This window comes from Balaenoptera musculus, chromosome 9 (assembly GCF_009873245.2).
Source record: "Balaenoptera musculus isolate JJ_BM4_2016_0621 chromosome 9, mBalMus1.pri.v3, whole genome shotgun sequence".
NCBI classification, from domain to species: domain Eukaryota; kingdom Metazoa; phylum Chordata; class Mammalia; order Artiodactyla; family Balaenopteridae; genus Balaenoptera; species Balaenoptera musculus.
The window spans coordinates 95,348,152-95,366,285 of NC_045793.1; the positions used below are offsets into that span (position 1 = coordinate 95,348,152).

General features: G+C 40.9%; 1 long non-coding RNA gene across 1 annotated transcript; it reads right to left on the bottom strand.

The window, feature by feature from the left end:
• Window positions 1-1,975: 1,975 nt before the first annotated feature.
• LOC118900671 lies at window positions 1,976-16,428 on the bottom strand. Its single transcript, XR_005021202.1, has 3 exons — window positions 16,379-16,428; window positions 5,356-5,433; window positions 1,976-2,093 (listed from the first exon to the last, which is right to left on the bottom strand). It is a non-coding gene; the product is annotated as an uncharacterized LOC118900671 (long non-coding RNA).
• Window positions 16,429-18,134: the final 1,706 nt, after the last annotated feature.

The window sequence follows — 18,134 nt, forward strand, 5'->3', positions numbered from 1 at the left end:
GCCAAAATAATCAGAAGGCACTGAAATGGACTAGGGATCACAGAAGGTTGAAGAGTGGTTGGGGTTGATTTTGGAAATATTCCTAGAGGCATCAATCTTGAGCTGAAATCTAAAAACCCTTCTGAAAGGTGTAGAGAATGGAAAGTAGAAACTTGCTGCTCCTCTGTAGACTAATTCAGGCAGAGGCCTTGAGGCAGAAATTGAGAAATGGGTTTTGAAAAATCAGAAGCCCAGCTTTGCTGGAGCAGAGAGACCCTGGAGAGAAGGAACACATGAGATGGGGCACCGAGGTGGAGCAAGTGGAGGCAAGTTGGAATCAAGGGTCAGAAGTTTCTATTTGGTCCAGATGGTAATACGAAGCCACTGGAGGGCCATGTTTACACATTTTCAAAATCCAATTAGGATACCACATGTTTTTATGGTCTAATCCCCCATTTTGGACCCATTAAATAAATTAGTTGAAAGAGAAAAACAAAGGGAAAAATAAAACGATGTGTCATTCAATAGCATTAGGAAATCATGGGATAAATGTGTGAAGTTGGACTGTTTGACCTGGAACCAAATTAATCCAAATGTGGTCTTGATGACCGAGTCTCCAGCTGAACAAAGGCCCACACCAATGTTTGAAAATATGAACGGCTAAGAAGGGGAAAAAAAAAAAAAAAGATGGTGGTTTGGGTGAGGAAAATAGGCATCTCTCTCCCTTTGAATGGTTTAGACATCCCCCTAATGCGGGCGGAAGGCTAGGCCAGCTGATTTTGCATGCTCGATTCCAAGCTCTAGAGTCTAACCCTTCTGTAAGAACACTGCTTGAGACACAGGAGGAAGCAGCTGTGTGAGTGGAATTCCCTCTGGAGAGGAAGGAAGGCCAGCCATCCAGATGGGATCAGACAGAGGATGGGAGAGAAAGCAGCTCTGGGAAGAGGGCAAGACTAGGACTGCGGCACCTACTGCCCGTCCTTTCCTCAGCCTTTGCCACAAATCAGAACCTATAGAAAATGGTGTGTAGTGGCCCAACGAGTGGGAAGACAGAGGAAAATGCTGTTTTCTTGAGACAGTCACCATCCTCATCCTCCTGTGCTAGGACGATTTCATTGTTTAGAACCCCATGACTCAAAGTGTGGTTCCCCAACAGGGGCATCCATAACCCCCAGGGGCTTCTGAGAAATACAGCAACTTTGACCTCACCCTAGACTTACTAAGGAAGACTCTGCACTTTCACAGTCTTTCCCAAATGATTCATAAGCATGTTAAAGTTTGAGAAGCGCTGTGTCAGAAGATTTGGAGCAAAGTAGATAAAATCAGAGGTGAGAGAATGACTGTAATCCCCTGGGACAGGAAGCAGTGTTAAGTAGTCCCACCCCCCTGCCAATGGAACTTGGACAGTTTACAAGAATCGCTGCAGACCCACCCACTTATATCCAACCATGGAGACTCAGACTCACAGATGTACACTTGTGCACACAAATAGGAGTCCCTGGGAATGCATCGGTGGGAGAATTTCTGCTGTGTCCAACCTCAGATCAGCTTGTTTGTTTTCTTTACAATGTGACTTCGGAGCTACTGTCTTTTCCCTGAATTACACCCAGCTCCTTTCATCAATTATGTTTTATGTTCTTTCCCTGTTTTACTTCATACTCCACTCTTGAATCTTTCTTGAGTGCAGCCCCAGGTCAACCAATAACTGGCGAAGCCAAATCACGACAGTTAGAACCGCACTTATTTGCCATTCAGCTGGAAAAATAATGATTCCCCAGCTTCTCAAGTGTGGAAATTTCTCGGAACCAGCCTCTTTCCAGGGCCTAGGGACCCTCCCGCATTAGTTCCAGTGAACTTTCCATCACTCGTAAGTATTTTCTTATACTCCTCAGGAGGGCCCAGACTTGATTAGCTTACACTCCACTGTGCCTCTTCCCATCACCTCGAAAGCTCCTTATTGCTTTTCTGTGTAGTTTTTAAGTCTCTGTTAAGGGCACGGCACTAACCTGACTTAGGGCAACGGTTCACGTCTGACGAATCTGGGTTCAACCTGGCTCCAGGTGTCTGTGGCCCTGGTGAAGTTCCTCAGTCTTTAGGAGCTGCAGATTCTTTACCTGTAGAATGGGAATAATAATACCAGCCGCATAGAAATTTGTCATTATCAAAGAGGCAATGTTACCTAAAGTTGTCAGCATGGCACCTGCCCATGGCAAGTGCTCAAAAAATGATAAGTGACAGCTAGCTGGGGCCTTTGATGGTAAATTAGATAATCTTGACTTATAAGAAGCATTAGTCTATCCAAATGCCTCATTTATACTGTGATTACTTCACTTCTCTATGGACAGGGCTACCCTAAGATTCATGTAGGTTTTAGATGAGAAGATTGTCCATTCAATTACACTACTCTTATATCCAGAGAAACTGAAAGAAAAATCCAGTAAAAGAATGCCAAGTCAGGAAATGTATCATGATGAAGCTGTGGGTGTACTTTTTGACTCTCAGGATCTACGATGAAAATTCTAAATAAAAGGCAAAAGAGCTCGACCTTGTTTAAGTATTTCCACATTCAGAACTCTTGTAAATATCTGTATAAGCGGATTACACGGCTGTCAGCACACTAAGGCCATCTGCAAGCCACCATTGATAATCCAAGTAAAGAATGTCTGATACAATCTTATACTGTGATTTTGTTTTTCTAACTAAAAAGTCACTTCTGTGATTGCAGAAAGTTTTGTCCCGTGCAATTGACTGTGCTGTTTCATAACAATGATAAACACAAATGGCATTTCACTACAAACTGTGGAAATACTACATGATTTCTGCTCCTTTGGCTGACCAGTCATTTATCACAGGTCATTTACATAGGGCTGGATGGCTTGGTAAACTAATCACTCAACTCCTTCATGTGGTACTGCGTTCTTCTTAGTACATCATGTGAAATTAGTCTGATGATTTCAGTTCCTTCTCCTGGGAGCCACAGCCCAGTTCATAGACAAACCAAAAACAATTTGGCTGAACCCACGAGCCTGAGTCCACATCAGGGGACAAGAGTGTCTTTTTTTTTTTTTTTTTAAGTGTACATTTAAAAAAATATATATATTTATTTATTTATTTGGCTGCGTCAGGTCACCGTCGCGGCGCACGGGCTCTCCAGTTGTGGCGTGCCGGCCTTAGAGTGCACGGGCTTAGTTGCCCCATGGCATGTGGGATCTTAGCTCTCTGACCAGGGATCCAACCTGCGTTCCCTGCATTGGAAGGTGGATTCTTAACCACTGGACCACCAGGGAATTCCCGACAATAGTGTCTTGATGTTGGATTCATGGACAGCCAGTGAGTCAGTTCTGACTTCTGAGAAGGAAGCTTTGGCTGAGGACAGAGATAAAAATACAGTAACAGAAAAAAAAAAAGTGATGTCTGTGTGTGCATGTGTGCATAGGTGTACATATGCATGTATTTTTGTTTTTTAGAACTTTGCAACAGGTTTTCATTTTTGCTTTCTATCTATTACAGTGTCTGAAACCTAAAGAAATACATTTTCTTTTCAAATTTGGATGTGTGTGTAAATATCATTTGTCTGGACTCAGCACACTCAATGCCATGGTTTCTCGGTCTCTATCGGCTCTGAAATCATCAAGCTTTGTCTGTCTGTGCACGTGTGTACACGTGTGTGTGCGTGTGCATGTGCGTGTGTGTGTTTGTGGCTGTAGTTATGAGCTAATGGAGGAAGGCAAATATTCTGACAGAATTTCAAGGGGCTACCTAATAAAATGTTGATCATGACATAGGTTATTTGCTTTGAAAAAAAAGAGAAACATTTCTTTAAATTTTTTTTCCCACTGGTTTGTTTATCCTCCTAATCTCTCACAACAACATTCCTGGTCTCACACGCTCTTCCAAAACTTTGCAACGCTTCAACAAAAGGTGAGGTCTAAATCCCGTCTTTGAAAGTGTGCCTTTTTGTAACTTCCCCGGTGAATAAAATACCATGGATGCGAGGCTACATGACTTCTGAGGCTGCAGCATAAAGAGCTTGTAGCTTCTCTCTCTCTCTCTCTCTCTTTCAGCCTCTCTCCCACATGTCTTGAGAACCCTGAGCTGATATGTAAGGAGTACACCCTCCCTGAAAAAGGGAACCCTCCTACACTGTGGGTGGGAATGTAAATTGGTGCAGCCAATATGGAGAACAGTATGGAGGTTCCTCAAAAAACTAAAAATAGAGTTGCCAGATGACTCAGCAATCCCACTACTGGATATATACCCAGAGAAAACCATAATTCAAAAAGAGACATGCACCCCAATGTTCACTGCAGCACTATTTACGATAGCCAGGTCATGGAAGCAACCTAAGTGTCCATCGACAGAGGAATGGATAAAGAAGATGTGGTACACACATACAATGGAATACTACTTGGCCATAAAAAGGAATGAAATAGTGCCATTTGCAGAGACGTGGACAGACCTACAGACTGTCATACAGAGTGAAGTAAGTCAGAAAGAGAAAAACAAATATCACATAATATCACTTATACGTGGGATCTAGAAAAGTGGTACAGATGAACTTATTTGCAAAGCAGAGGTAGAGACACAGATGTAGAGAACAAACTTACGGATACCAAGGGGGGAAGCGAGGGTGGGATGGATTGGGAGATGGGGATTGACCTATATTATACACACTACTATGTATAAAAGAGATAATTAATGAGACCCTACTGTATAGCACAGGGAACTCTACTCAATGCTCTGTGGTGACCTAAATGGGAAGTAGATCTAAAAAAGAGGGGATATATGTATAGGCATAGCTGATTCACTTTGCTGTACAGCAGAAACTAACACAACATTGTAAAGCAACTGTACTCCAATAAAAATTAAAAAAAAAAAAAAAAAAAAAAAAAAGGAGTACACCCTCCCTGAAGCTGCCGTGCTGGAGGCAACCTGAGGAGAGACCACACTGCAGAGGGAGCCGTGCCCGAGAAGCCCAGGGGCCCAGCTCCCAGCTCTCTTGACTTTTCTCAGCTGAGGCAGTAAACTTGCACGGGCCGAGGGAGCTTTCAGACGACCCCGCGCCCCACCCTCACGCTGCCCTCGCCCGTGTCAGGCGGAGCCTGCCTCCCAGCCATCCCAGCCGAGATGCACTCATCCAGATGGGCGGAGATAAACTGTCCCCACCAAATCCTGTCCGAATCACAGATTTATGAGCAAAATAAATGTGGTTAAGTTACTCCATTTGGGGGTGGTTTGTTACACAACAACGGATAAACTGGAGCACACACCATGTGAAATTAGCTTGATGATTTTTTTTTCCCTTTGGGGAATTTTTTTAAATTTGGGGAACCGTAATCCAATTCTAAGACAAAACATTTGACTGAATCCACCAACCTGGGTTCACACGGGAGGGCAGTTGTGACTTGATGCTGATTTGGCGAAAGTCAGCGGCTTCTGAGAAGGAGCCTTTGCCTGGAGAAGCAGATAATAATATATATTTTTTAAAGTCTGTGTAACAACATTGTACCCATGCCAGTTTCCTGGTTTTAATACTGAACTGTGGTTACATAAAACGAAAACATTGGGGCAAACTGGATGAAGTGTACATGGGATCTCTCTGTGAAGTTTTGCAACTGCACGTGAATCTAATTGTTTCCCAAAAAATTATAAGTGGCTGTATATGAGTACGTGTGTGTGTGTGTGTGCGCGTGTGTGTGTGTGTGTGTGTGCGTGTGTGTGTGTGTTGGGGTGGAGGATGTGGTGAATGGATTGAGTTGCAATGGCCAATATTCTGGTGGAACGTCCGGTGACTAATAAAAGTTTGATCGTTACATATATTAGCTACTGTTTAAAAAAGAAACATCAAATTTAGATATTTTTATTAATTAATTCATGGCCACCCCATCAGTCTCACATCAGATTTAAGAAGTGAGAAGGGGCATTTTACTTGCACCTCAATTTGTACCACTTTCATACTGGAAAACCATGATAAGCATTGATAAAAGGGATCTGAAAACTGTAAAGGAATCCCAGCCTCTCCTGGTGGGTTCCAGTTTCTTCCAGGCTACTGAGAGGACTTGGGGATGTGATTGCCAGGCTGGAGGTGATAATCCCTGAAGGGAAAAGCTACCAAACTTGACATTAATCCCAGGAATCAGTTTGAACTGATGACTAAAGAGATGTTTTTTTAAACAAGGGAAAATGAAACTAGGGAGAGTTGCACGGCCACACAGGATCCCTAAGAAAACTTTTACTCAGCTTTCTGAGTTCCCTTTCTGTTTTTATCATTAGATTTCTTTTACTGGTAGGTGGAGGAAGATGGCAGACATAATACCTTAGGGATCTGACACAGCATTCACAGCACCCAGAGAAGCAGGTTGGAGAAACTGGAAATGACCAAATGAAAATGTAGAGCATAGATTAGCCCACGTATGGCATATGCTGGAAATCTATTCATTTCCCAATTAACATACCTGAGAACTGTGGGGTTTTTTTAATTAAAAAAAATTTTTTTTAAATTTTTGGCCGTGCCGCGCAGCTTGCAGGATCTTAGTTCCCCAACCAGGGATCGAACCCGGGCCCCCAGCAGTGGAAGCGTGGAGTCCTAACAATTGGACTGCCAGGGAATTCCCAGAATTGTGATTTTTTTTTTTTTTTAAACAAAAAGACAAGTATTATTGCAAGCAGAACTTTTTAATTAAAGGAGAGATACAATTACAGGCAGGAGATATTGATGTGGATCCTTAACATTGAGAAGACTTTTTCTCCCCAGCAGTCTGGTGGTCATTGAAGGAGTCAGGAGTGAAAAGACAGACAATGAATTAGAGCTGGAACTCAAATAAGAGCCTCTTGTCTCAGAAAGAAGACTGATTAATTGATAGTGGCGTGAATGGAGGCTTTTTGCTTTGCATGGTTTGATGGCGTGTGCACGCTTGTGTGTGTGTGTGCGTGTGTGTGTGAGTGTGTGTGTATACGTGTGAGTGTGTGTGTACACATGCTGATTTTAAGCGATTGATGCAGCAAAATAAATTAGTGTAGATGATTACCGAAAACGGTTGTGATCAGAGATTTTCAAACTTGGCTGATCCTTACCTCCTGTAGGGTTTTTAAAGTGTAGATTCCCAGGCCCTACTCCAGACCTTGTGAGTCAGAATCTTTGAAAGCAGAGCCCTAAATTCTAGATTTTTAAGTGCTCCCCAGATGATTCTTAGTATCACTCAGGTTTGGAGAACTAAGTAGGAATGAATGGATGTTTCAGTTTCCCATCCTTCAAGTGACACTGGCATTAGGCCATTTCTATTCAACTGTGCTGAGGTAACAAGACTGTCCATGGGCCATTCCTGGTGGAGCCTTTCAGACAATGAACTCCCAGAGACAATGGCAGACCCAGTGTGAACTCTCCGCCGTGTGGGAAACACATTCAGAGTGACTTTGTTTCTAGATTTGTCTATTTTAACCCAGGAATCCATTTACACATATCCCCCCAAATCTCTTTCCTGCTTCCTCCCTTGAATGCCAACAGTTCACCACACAAAAAGTCCCCAGGCTGTGTGTGGCGGTAGGAGTGTGTCTGCCAGGAGGCAAGCCCTCAGGGCAGACCCCTTCTCAGCCCGGTGTCTGCATTCAGTCAGAACGGTTTCCAAGATCTGGTGTTTCAGGGAGCCCTCCAGACTGGAAGGACTTGTTGTTAAAGGGGATGGGTACTCATAAGACTGGTTCTTTATGAAAACACCCTGACTGGCCAGATTGACAAAGGGGAAGGGGTTTTACTCAAAAATGGATTCTTCTCAATCTTGTGCCCAGCATAGAGCTTCACCCTGATCATCTCTGTATGATTCAGGGAGGGTTTACTTCTGTTCCTTACGATCCCCAAACCTCAGTGGCTTAACGAAGGTTAACTTCTCATTCCCATCCCAGTGTACTGCAAGCCACTTGGGGCTGTGCTCCACGGGGTCATGCAGGGACCCAGGATCCTTCATTCTCACGGTTCTGCCATTTCCCAGGGTCTCAGAGTCCTCCACTGAAGTCCTTGCATTAGACCAGCAGGTGAGGAATGAGGAAATAACAATGGAAAATCCATGGGGGGTTTTTTGGGGTTAAAGCTTAGGGATTCTGTTAGCTAGAACCCAGGTTCATGACCTCACTTAGCAAAGGAGGCTAACAAATGTAGGCTAGCTATGTGCTTAGGTAAAAATAGAAACAGGTTTTGGTGAACACATAGTCTTTGCCACCATCTCTTTGGCGGCTTTAAAAATAGGATGTGATGAGAATGACTTTATCTGTGAGGTTTTCCTCCCCCACACCCATAACCCCCGACTAATCATGAGAAAAACACCACACAAATCCCAAGTGAGGGATATTCTACAGAATGCCTGACTAGGACTCCTCAAGGCTGCCAAAGTCATCAAAAACAAGGAAAGTCTGAGGAACTGCCACAGCCAAGAAGAGCCCAAAGAGATATGACAGGTAAATGTAATGTGGTGTCCTGGGTGGGATCCTGGAAAAGGAAAAAGGACTTTAAACAGAAACTAAGGAAATTTGAATACAGTATGGACGCTAGTTAATAACAAGGTATCAGTATTTGTTCACTAATTGTGACAAGTGTATCATACGAGTGTAAGATGCTAATAATAGTGGAATCTGGGTCTGGGGCACGTGGGGACTCTCTGTACCACCTTCATAACTTTTCTATAAATCTAAAACTGTTTTAAAAATTTTTTTTAAGTTTGTGTAAAATTTTTAAAAAGTGAGTGCCAGGAAACCCTACTACAGCTGTTTTCCCGCCATAGCCATGAAAAACCACTTTGTCTACTGAGAAATTATTACTCTGGTCTTCCCCTTACACTCATTTATTTTACTTACACCTGTTCCCTCTACCTTTCCTCATCTCAGAGTGATCATGTCTCAAGAACGATTATTGTATTACCTTTTTAATACCATGCTTCATGTTCCTCTAAGAACATGGACCAAAACAATAAAGAATGCAAAAATTAAAAGCTCTTATACCTCTGTGTTAAAACACACAAACATATCCTTAGACACACATGCATACGTATACACACGCACAGGATTCAGGAAGCCTCTCACCTGGTTTTCACTGGGATCACTACTTTTAGATTTTCGTATCACGAACTCTATTATTAACAACAGTAACTTACACAGAAACATATTTTCATCATATTTTGCCCCTTTTCCATGTCATCTCAAAATGTTCTGTACAGAGTCTGTCAAATATATTTGAAAATTTCACCAAATGGTAATAGAGTAGAACTTCAAAGGAATATTAATCCAGAAAGATTTCCCATTAATAAAAAAAGATTTCCTATTTAAAACTCCCCAGAATAGTTTGGGTAATATAGTATTTCATACCACAATTCTGGAGATCTACATGTGGAAGAGTCTGAGAACTCCCAGAGTAAATCAGTTTTTCTCATTTGGTTTAATCCAACATCACCCAAACTGCTTTGACCTGGAAATTTGTTTTGTTTTCATTTTTCTTTTTCCCTTTCTTGTCTATTATGCATTAACTTCTTGTGGAACTAGTGATTCTTCAACGGCATTTAGATAATGTTACACTCAAAAAGTGGTAAGTTGTTAAATAATTTTTGGGTTTTTTTCACATATTCACAGAGAAGAGAAAAGAAGAAAGAACCTATCTTTTTCCAGTCTTATTTTCAAAAATTAGACACTCATCTTGAAATTAGAAACAAAAAGTTTGGGTTATTTTTCCTATGTGTGTTTGGGTAAGTTATCCTATCTGAGCCTTGGTTTACACATTTTATAAAAATAGACTAATAATAATAATACCTATTTGAGGAGCTTGTTGAGTGGATTAAATTAAAAACAGCCTGTATAATTATCCCTCTTCCTGGCTGGTGGAGACCAGTGCAAAACGTCTGGGTGACCTGGCAGCTTAGTATTGACTGAACAGGCTAAACCTGATGATTTTCATTAAATCAAGAACGCCAATCTCAGATAAGAAGCAAGAAGATTGGTGCCTGGTGGTCAACAAGGGAGGATCCAGGAGGGAAAGTAAGTTAGGAAGTGGGGTAAAGGGGTGGGTGCAGAGAGAGATTTATGACCGCCCACCCACAGGCCTTAACACCTGTCCTCAGAGCTGACATTCATCGATCATGTACTCTGTGCTGAGCACTGTGGTAAGCGCTTTACCTGCAATAGCTTATCTAATGTTCATAGGAACCTGTTAGACTGGCCCCCTGATGATCCCCATTTCACAGATGAGAGTGGTTAAGAAACGTGTTCTTTAATGTGAACTGGTGCAGCCACTATGGAGAACAGGGTGGAGGTTCCTTAGAAAATTGAAAATAGAGCTACCATATGATCCAGCAATCCCACTCTTGGGCACATAGCCAGAGAAAACCATAAATTGAAGGGATGCATGCAACCCAATGTTCATAGCAGCAGTATTTACAAGTTGCCAGGTCATGGGCAACTTAGGGGTCCCTCGACAGAGGAATGGACCGAGAGGATGTGGTACATATGTGTGGTGGAGTATTACTCAGCCATAAAGGAGAACAATATAGTGCCATTTGCAGCAACATGGATGGACCTGGAGATTGTCATACTGAGTGAAGTCAGTCGGGCAGAGAAGGACAAATATCATATGATATCGCTTATATGTGGAATCTAAAAAAATGGTTCAAATAAACTTATTTACAAAACAGAAATAGAGTCACAGATAAAGAAAACAATTTATGGTTATCAGGGGGGAAGGGGGGAGGGATAAATTGGGAGATTGGGATTGACATATACACACTACTATATATAAAACAGATAACTAACAAGGACCTACTGTATAGCACAGGGAACTCTACTCAATACTCTGTAATGACCTGTATGGGAAAAGAATCTAAAAAGAGTGGATATATGTATATGTATAACTGATTCACTTTGCTGTACAGCAGAAAGTAACACAACATTGTAAGTCAACTATACTCCAATAAAAATTAAAAAAAGAAAAAAGAAAAAAAAGAAAGAAATGTGTTCTTGGTCATTAAGTGGCAAGGCCACGATTCAGATTCAAGCAGTCAGACTCCAGAGCCCAACCTTGTACCACTGTATTATCTGGCGGTCACTTCTGTCAACCTACTTTTTTTTTTTATTAGACTGAACCAGTGACAGCTCTCTACTGTTCTCCTCCCGCCCTCCTTCTCCTTTTCTCTCCATCTGTTCGGATGCCCTAGTAAAGGAAAGTCTACTCACCTAACCCAAGGCCCTTTTCCAGGAGGAGCCAGGGCACTGCCACGTCCCCTCCTAAGCCTATATTTCTGATCGAGATGGAGAGTAAGACCTTTCCGTACACAAGGCAAGATGTACCTCATCTCTCCAAGTGTGGTTACCTGGGGACCACTCTCGTTCACAAGCAGCACTAGCCTTGCAAACAGTTCTGTCCATTGGCACCTACAGCCTCGGCTACCAGCTGCCATGACCACTGGAAGACCTGCCCCCTAAGCAGGCACCCTCCCCCTCTATACCCCTTAGGAAACAGTAGACACGTGGAGGGAGGTTCTGTGAAAATCAGAGAGCCATCGCCAGGCTGGAACCCGAGGACCAGCCCCACCACTATGCCCGGCTTTCTTCTTAGGGGACAAAATGTCCCCACCTTCCCAACACCCACGAAGATGTATCTTGGGAAAGGTTGTGGCTGGCTATCCAAAGGCCCCCTAAGAGAACGTTTTCCTTATTGAAGTCACTACAGTTTGATGTTTGTTCCTTAGCTTTCTTGGCTCTTCAGGGAAATACATTTTTGAAAATTACTATTTGTCTTTATTTTTATTGTTTGGTAAGTACCTTCAGGGTGGATGCATGTTACCTAATCTCAGAGACTGATGCATATATAAAACAAAATAGAAATATACTGTTTTACATTTAAATGTGTAATGGCCAACAGGTCATTACATCTAGAATGGACTTGCCAAGGTAGAGCCCATGGATTCCTGTCTCCCTGACTCACCTGGTTCTGATTCATATTTTTTCTTTTATTTTTGCTTTAAACTCAACTTTGCTTTTTTTCTAATTACAAAAATATGGTAGAAGAATCCAAGAAACATATATTAGTGGGAAAAAATGAAGAAGAAAATAATGATCTTTTATAATCCCACCATTCTGCAATAACCACAGTTAACATCTTCCAGACATTTTAATATGTACACTTGTATGCATAAGCCAGATGTCAACTGGGTCTCTCTGCTCCTTATTATCTAGATAAGATGCCCTGGTCCTTCATTTCATTGCTTTCCTCGGGATTTTGGCAACTTCCCAGGGTCTCACATTCTAATGATCACCTGTGACTCTAACTTCCTGCTTCTTCTCAATTCCATTCTCCACTCTTCAGCTTACAGCTGTTCCTTTATTTTGCTTTGGCCATAGACCCAAATGTGGAAATCAGGTTCCCTCCTTGATTGGTTAGTAACAACAAATTATCCAAACAAGGATTTTTTTGATGCGTAGCCGACTTCAAGTTCAGGATGTGAAGGCCATTACACTTGAATATTAGACATCCTTTTCCTTAGGGATCATTAGTCTTTAAGCCATGTTACTCAGCCATGCACTTTCTCCCCTCTTCCCAATCTGTTTTTGCTTTCTCCCTCTCACAAGCAGAAATCATATTCTTAACTTTTTTTTTTCCTCTAACAAAACAGTTCAGTTGACTAAAGACCTTTCCCACAAACTTAACTTCAGGAATTCCCTTTCTATACACAAAGTCTCCCCCAAAGCTTCGACACTGACATTATCAAAGGGGCTGGAGTTATTGGATAAGGGCCGTTCACATCCCCAGATGTGGCATGAAGTTTCCACTGAGATACAGATATGCAACGCATGGCAAAGACAAGGGAGTGAAAATAAGACATTCCACATGGTGGGGATTTCAAAGGGGATGTTAAAAAATGAGTTTCATAGTTCTTAGGCCCCTTCCTCACATCAAGTATATAAAGAGACAAGCATGGAGATCGAGAAAGGTTTTAGAAAGACTTCAATGAATAGAGCAGTTAGGGAGCTATAAGAATCCGCATCCCAATACGGGGACTGGATGCTTTCCATTCCACATCAAGTTCTTGATTAAAAGAGAAAAGCTTCAAGGGCCACTCAGAATTGATTTGATATGTGTTCTCCTCTGTGGGGGAGATACGGTAGGCTGATGTCTGACTTTTGCTTGGAAAACTTAAAAGCGGAGCTGGGCTAGATGCACTAGGCTGAGCCTACCTGCCCTCAGAGAAAAGGAAGGTGGACGTTTCTTATGGACCAGATGTGGCCTCACAGTCAGGGAGAGCTGGTCAGACCATCTTTAATGCAGCCCAAGAGGATTTCCTGGGGGCCTTGGGACTTACAGAGTCTCTGTCTAGTGCGCTGCTGTGAAGAGAGTGGCCAAGTGGTAGGAACACATGACAGCATCAAGAGAAATACAATTAAGTGAGTCCAGTGGCGGGTCTCAGGAAAGGCCAGCAAAGGGCCAACCAGAGAAAGAGAGCTTCGGCCTCCAAACGGGCTCCAGGAGCAGGGCTCCTCTCATTACAGAACCAGTCAAAAGCTTTCCTGCTCCCTCCTCCGCCCCTCCCTGACCAGAACCCTGAACAGGTCAGGAAAATGGGGGAAAAGTGAGGAAACAGAGTGGAGAGTGAGGAAGAACCACCAGCCCTTCCAGACTTTTTGCCTGCAGAGGGTCCGAGTTAGATAGAGAAGTTTTATATTAAAACCAGGTGCTAAGATTTGAGAATTACGTGCTAAGAATGGTTAAAACAAAACAAAACAAAACATGGGGCTCCCTAAGTTTCCATCTGGAGAATTCCCCCTACCTAATAAAGTCGGAAGAAGCTGTGGAAGACAAAAATAAAGATGCTAACTGAAGAATTTCCCTGGGTTGCATGCACTATATTGTAACATGATTTTGAAATTATTAACAGTTACAAATAATTGTGAACAAGTGTTAACAATTCTTTAACCAACATCATTGACCTTTGTTTATTTTTTATTTTTCTCTATAAACAACACTGATGTGATTACTTTGTTATATCTTTAAGGATCTCTTTAGGACAACTTGCAAGGTTGCTGGATCGAGGTTAAGATTCATGATGAAAACTTTAGCAATAAATTGCCAGATCACAACAATTTACATGTCATCTATGCATGCACTTGTCATAGATACATTGGAACCTTCAAGTTCTGCCATCTTAAAGTGACTTTGCTCTCCTGACCCTGATCCCTTGTGGGTTGATTTACAATGTGACTCTCAAAGTACTAAATTGTCGCCCAGTTTTTGAGCTGGTCTTCCCTTCATTCTTGTTCCTATACTTATGAATGCATTTCAGAAATCCAACCTGTTCATATATTAGCAGCTGCCTTCACGTTGTTTTTGTAGTTTTCAGGATTACAAGAGAGAACTGAAAACACACCATTATTTGTATATCTTGGATAGATCCCCTATACTTGGGGTGGGAAAACAAATTCTGCAGATCAAATTTTCCAACCTCATGTTTTCCTTCTGAGAAAGATGTGACTGCTTCTCTTGACCTCACAACCTCAGCTAAAGCTGTAATTAGGGTTGATTCAGTAAATATAGCTTCTGGCTGAGGGGGTGTTATTGGTAATGGTTCTTGTCTTGAACGGTGCAAGGAATAGAACTGCTATGGGTTTTCTGGGGGCTTTGGCTATAGGAAAACAAACACATCTCTTAACAATCTTAAGGAATATTTCAAAACAGGATTTCAGTGAGCAGTAATCTCCTCTGTCTATATTTGGCTATGAAGTACCTTCCCATGAAATGTAATTCCTAGCTGGCTGTCACTTGTCATTCTCCCTGTGTTCAATATTCACCAACATAAGAGTCCTATTTTGCCAACTCCCAGCACTTAATTTTCATTCTCATTCGTTTTACCATTTCTCTTAGAGTGAAAATAACACTCAATTGTCAAGGGGATTGAATGGATTGTAAATAACAAATGTTATCTTACTCCCTGGAACTTATCTCAGGTTATGTTATGGATTTACCAGGTCCCACAAAATATCAAATATATGAGTCTTAAAGGGGAAAAGTCTCCATACTAGTATATGAAAAAATTCCTAAATTCCAGAAGGGTGAATGAACAGATGGACACTTTTGGGACATGTGTGTGTGTCATTTTTGTTTTACATTTCTTTGGCTCTGCAAGAGAACGCATTTTCTACAAAGTATGGTAGCTGAAGTGAAGGATAATATTAAACTAAACCTGGAAACAAGAAATGAGAAGTAAATAGTTTAGCAAAAGTGTGGTTCCATATGTTAATTTTGAAAAGTTTCGTTATCGAAACACAGGTTTAAAACAACGTGGCCATGGACTAAGACACAAAAGGTAAATAGTGACTGATGCGACGGAGAATACTTTTCTTACCTGGAGGTGTAGATGCCATTCTGACACACTCACATATGTATTTCCAGGTTTTCTTCATTATGAAAATTCAATGTTTTAATAAGCTTCTATAAAAGTAATTATAGGTTGGCGATTTTTTTCCCTGAGCAGTGACTTCTCACACAGAAAATAGAGCACCGAGTGGTTCTAGCAATGTGGAGCACTGAACTATTGCACCTTTTGCCACAACATAAGAATTCTGGATAAGTTATAACAACACAGCAGTTTCTAAAACATATCAAGGGGAACAAATAAATATTAAAATGAATCTCTAGTTGCCAGAAATGAAAAGAGAACTCCCGGCCAGCACAGACCTAACGTAGAGGCAGCCTGATGTGGTAGTGGGGTAATTAGATTTAGAAAGGTGTCCTACCATTCATGGGCGGAAATACTGGTGCTCACACCTTGACAGGAAACGTGGACTTTGGCCCCATGAGGCATGGTGGTTGAATTGAGACCGGCATTGAACCCTAGAAGGTTACTCACTCTGTGAAAGACCTTCGCAGAAAAACCACCAGGACCAACCTGGCATGCTGCACCAAGCTTGCTCTGCCCAGGGCTCAGGGAAGAACAGAAGAAGAAACAAATAAGTGTCCAGCCTGCCATATGCACAGTGACAATCAAATTAACACTTGTAGCTAGTGCAGAATCTCAACTCAGAAATTAATGTGAAAGCTGCTCTGGCCCAGGTGAAATGCTTGGGTATCTTGAAAACACAAAACCATTAAGGACTCAGAGCTAAAGGGACTTACAGAGAAAAAAAGAGATGCCCTCTATTCTTTCCCCTCAGATAGGTTTTTAAAACCGTGCTGTTGTTATAGTTTATCCAACATTTTTGTATGTTTGTAGTTGAAGGTGAGTCTGCAGTAGTTTGGGTCTACATGTTGCTAGAATCAGACAATGAATTACTTTCTATGTAAGAAATCACCATTCAGGAGAAAACATGCCAATCTGAAAAATGTCAAGATGTACTTGGAAGAAAAACATCGCACATAATACAAATAATTACTCACCACAGGAAAGTCAACAGGGACAGTCAAAAGAGGATGAATGTCTCCCCTCGCTCCAAGAACTAGAAGTAATAGAACAATCTGAAAGAAACCAGAAAACAAGATTATCTAAAATTATTAGATATTTTATTTAAAAGAAATAGAAAACATGATGAAAGACATGATGCTGTGTAAAAGAACAATCTAATTAAACAAAAGAACTAATTGAGCTTCTTTCTACAAAGAGAAAAAATACAATAAAAAAATTCAAAGGATAGACTAAAGACCACATTAAATATAGTAGAGGAGAGAATCTACAAACAAAAATATAAAATCTGGGAAATTACTTGTAATGCAGCACCTGGAATTACCTGAAAGCTAAAAGAGAAGTTAAGCAATAAGGAGGATAGATTTAGGCAGTCTAAAATATGTCAAATTAAAATTTCAGAAAGGGGGACTTCCCTGGCAGTCCAGTGGTTAAGACTCTGTGCTTCTAATGCAGGGGTTGTGGGTCTGATCCCACGGTTGGGGAACTAAGATCCTACATGCCGTGCAACGTGGCCAAAAATTAAAAATAAAAATAAAAAAAAATACTAGAATGTGAAAAAGTTTTTAAAAATAAAAATAAACTTTCAGAAAGAAAAAATAGAGTGAAGAGAGGCAACATTCAAAAGGATGGCAGAGGATTTCCCAGAATTTGTTAAACACATCAATTCTCAGATGTAGGAATCCCAGTGAATCCTAAGCAGGATAGATTAAAACAAAATCCTCACTTAGACACGTTGTAGTGGAGCTATGGAACAGCAAAGACAAGGAGAAGGTCTTAAGAATAGCTAGAAAATAAAAAAGATATTTTAAATAAAAGAATGATAATTAGACTGATGATGAACTTCTTATCACCAAAAATAAAGATCTGAAGACCATGGGATAATATCTTCAAAGTGCTAAATAACCTTATGTTGCAAACAACTGTCAGTGTAGGATTCTACAAGTAGCTAAAGTTCTATTCAAGAAAAAAGGCAAAATAAAGACATTTTTCTGACAAACAATGAGTGGGACTTATTTCTTTAAAGATGTTTGATGAGATAACTATCAAAGAGTGTGATCAAATTGGAAGAAAATTAACCCTGGAATGAGGCGTAGGATGCAAAAAAGCAGTGGTGAGCAAATGATTGTTAAAATGGGAGGAAAGTCTAAACAGTACTGACTGTTAAAAATATTTTTAAAAACAATTTTGAGAGAGACTTAAAAGCAAGGCGGAACTAAAATGCTAGGAAATAACACCACAGAGGACGGGGGATGCTCCATTCAACTACTGTATTTTGAGTTCCTTGTAATGTTTGGGACAAAAGTAAAAATATTAATTTGCTGCATTAAATATACTTATTAAAATTTTAAGGTAAACCTATAAACATAGAAATAGAATATATATTTTTTTAACCCCAATAGATGAGAGAAAAGGAAAAGTACAAGAAAAAGTAAAGGCAAGGGAAATAAATAGAAAACACAAATCGTCCCATAGATCAGCATTCATAGTAAATATAAATAAACTTACCAACTGATACAGCCTCTCAAACTGAATTTTATTTTAACAGTTCAAATACAATTTATGATAGTTATTAATGCTGTTCACTAAATATTTCTTACTCTCATTCTGAACTCATGGTTTGGCTTTCACTTGCCTGCTCCCCAGGAATGAGAGGAAGGTGTTGGTTACGACCTGTAAAGCATATGCTGGAGGGATGTGTGCCACACTGGGGTGGAAACCTTCACATCCAGT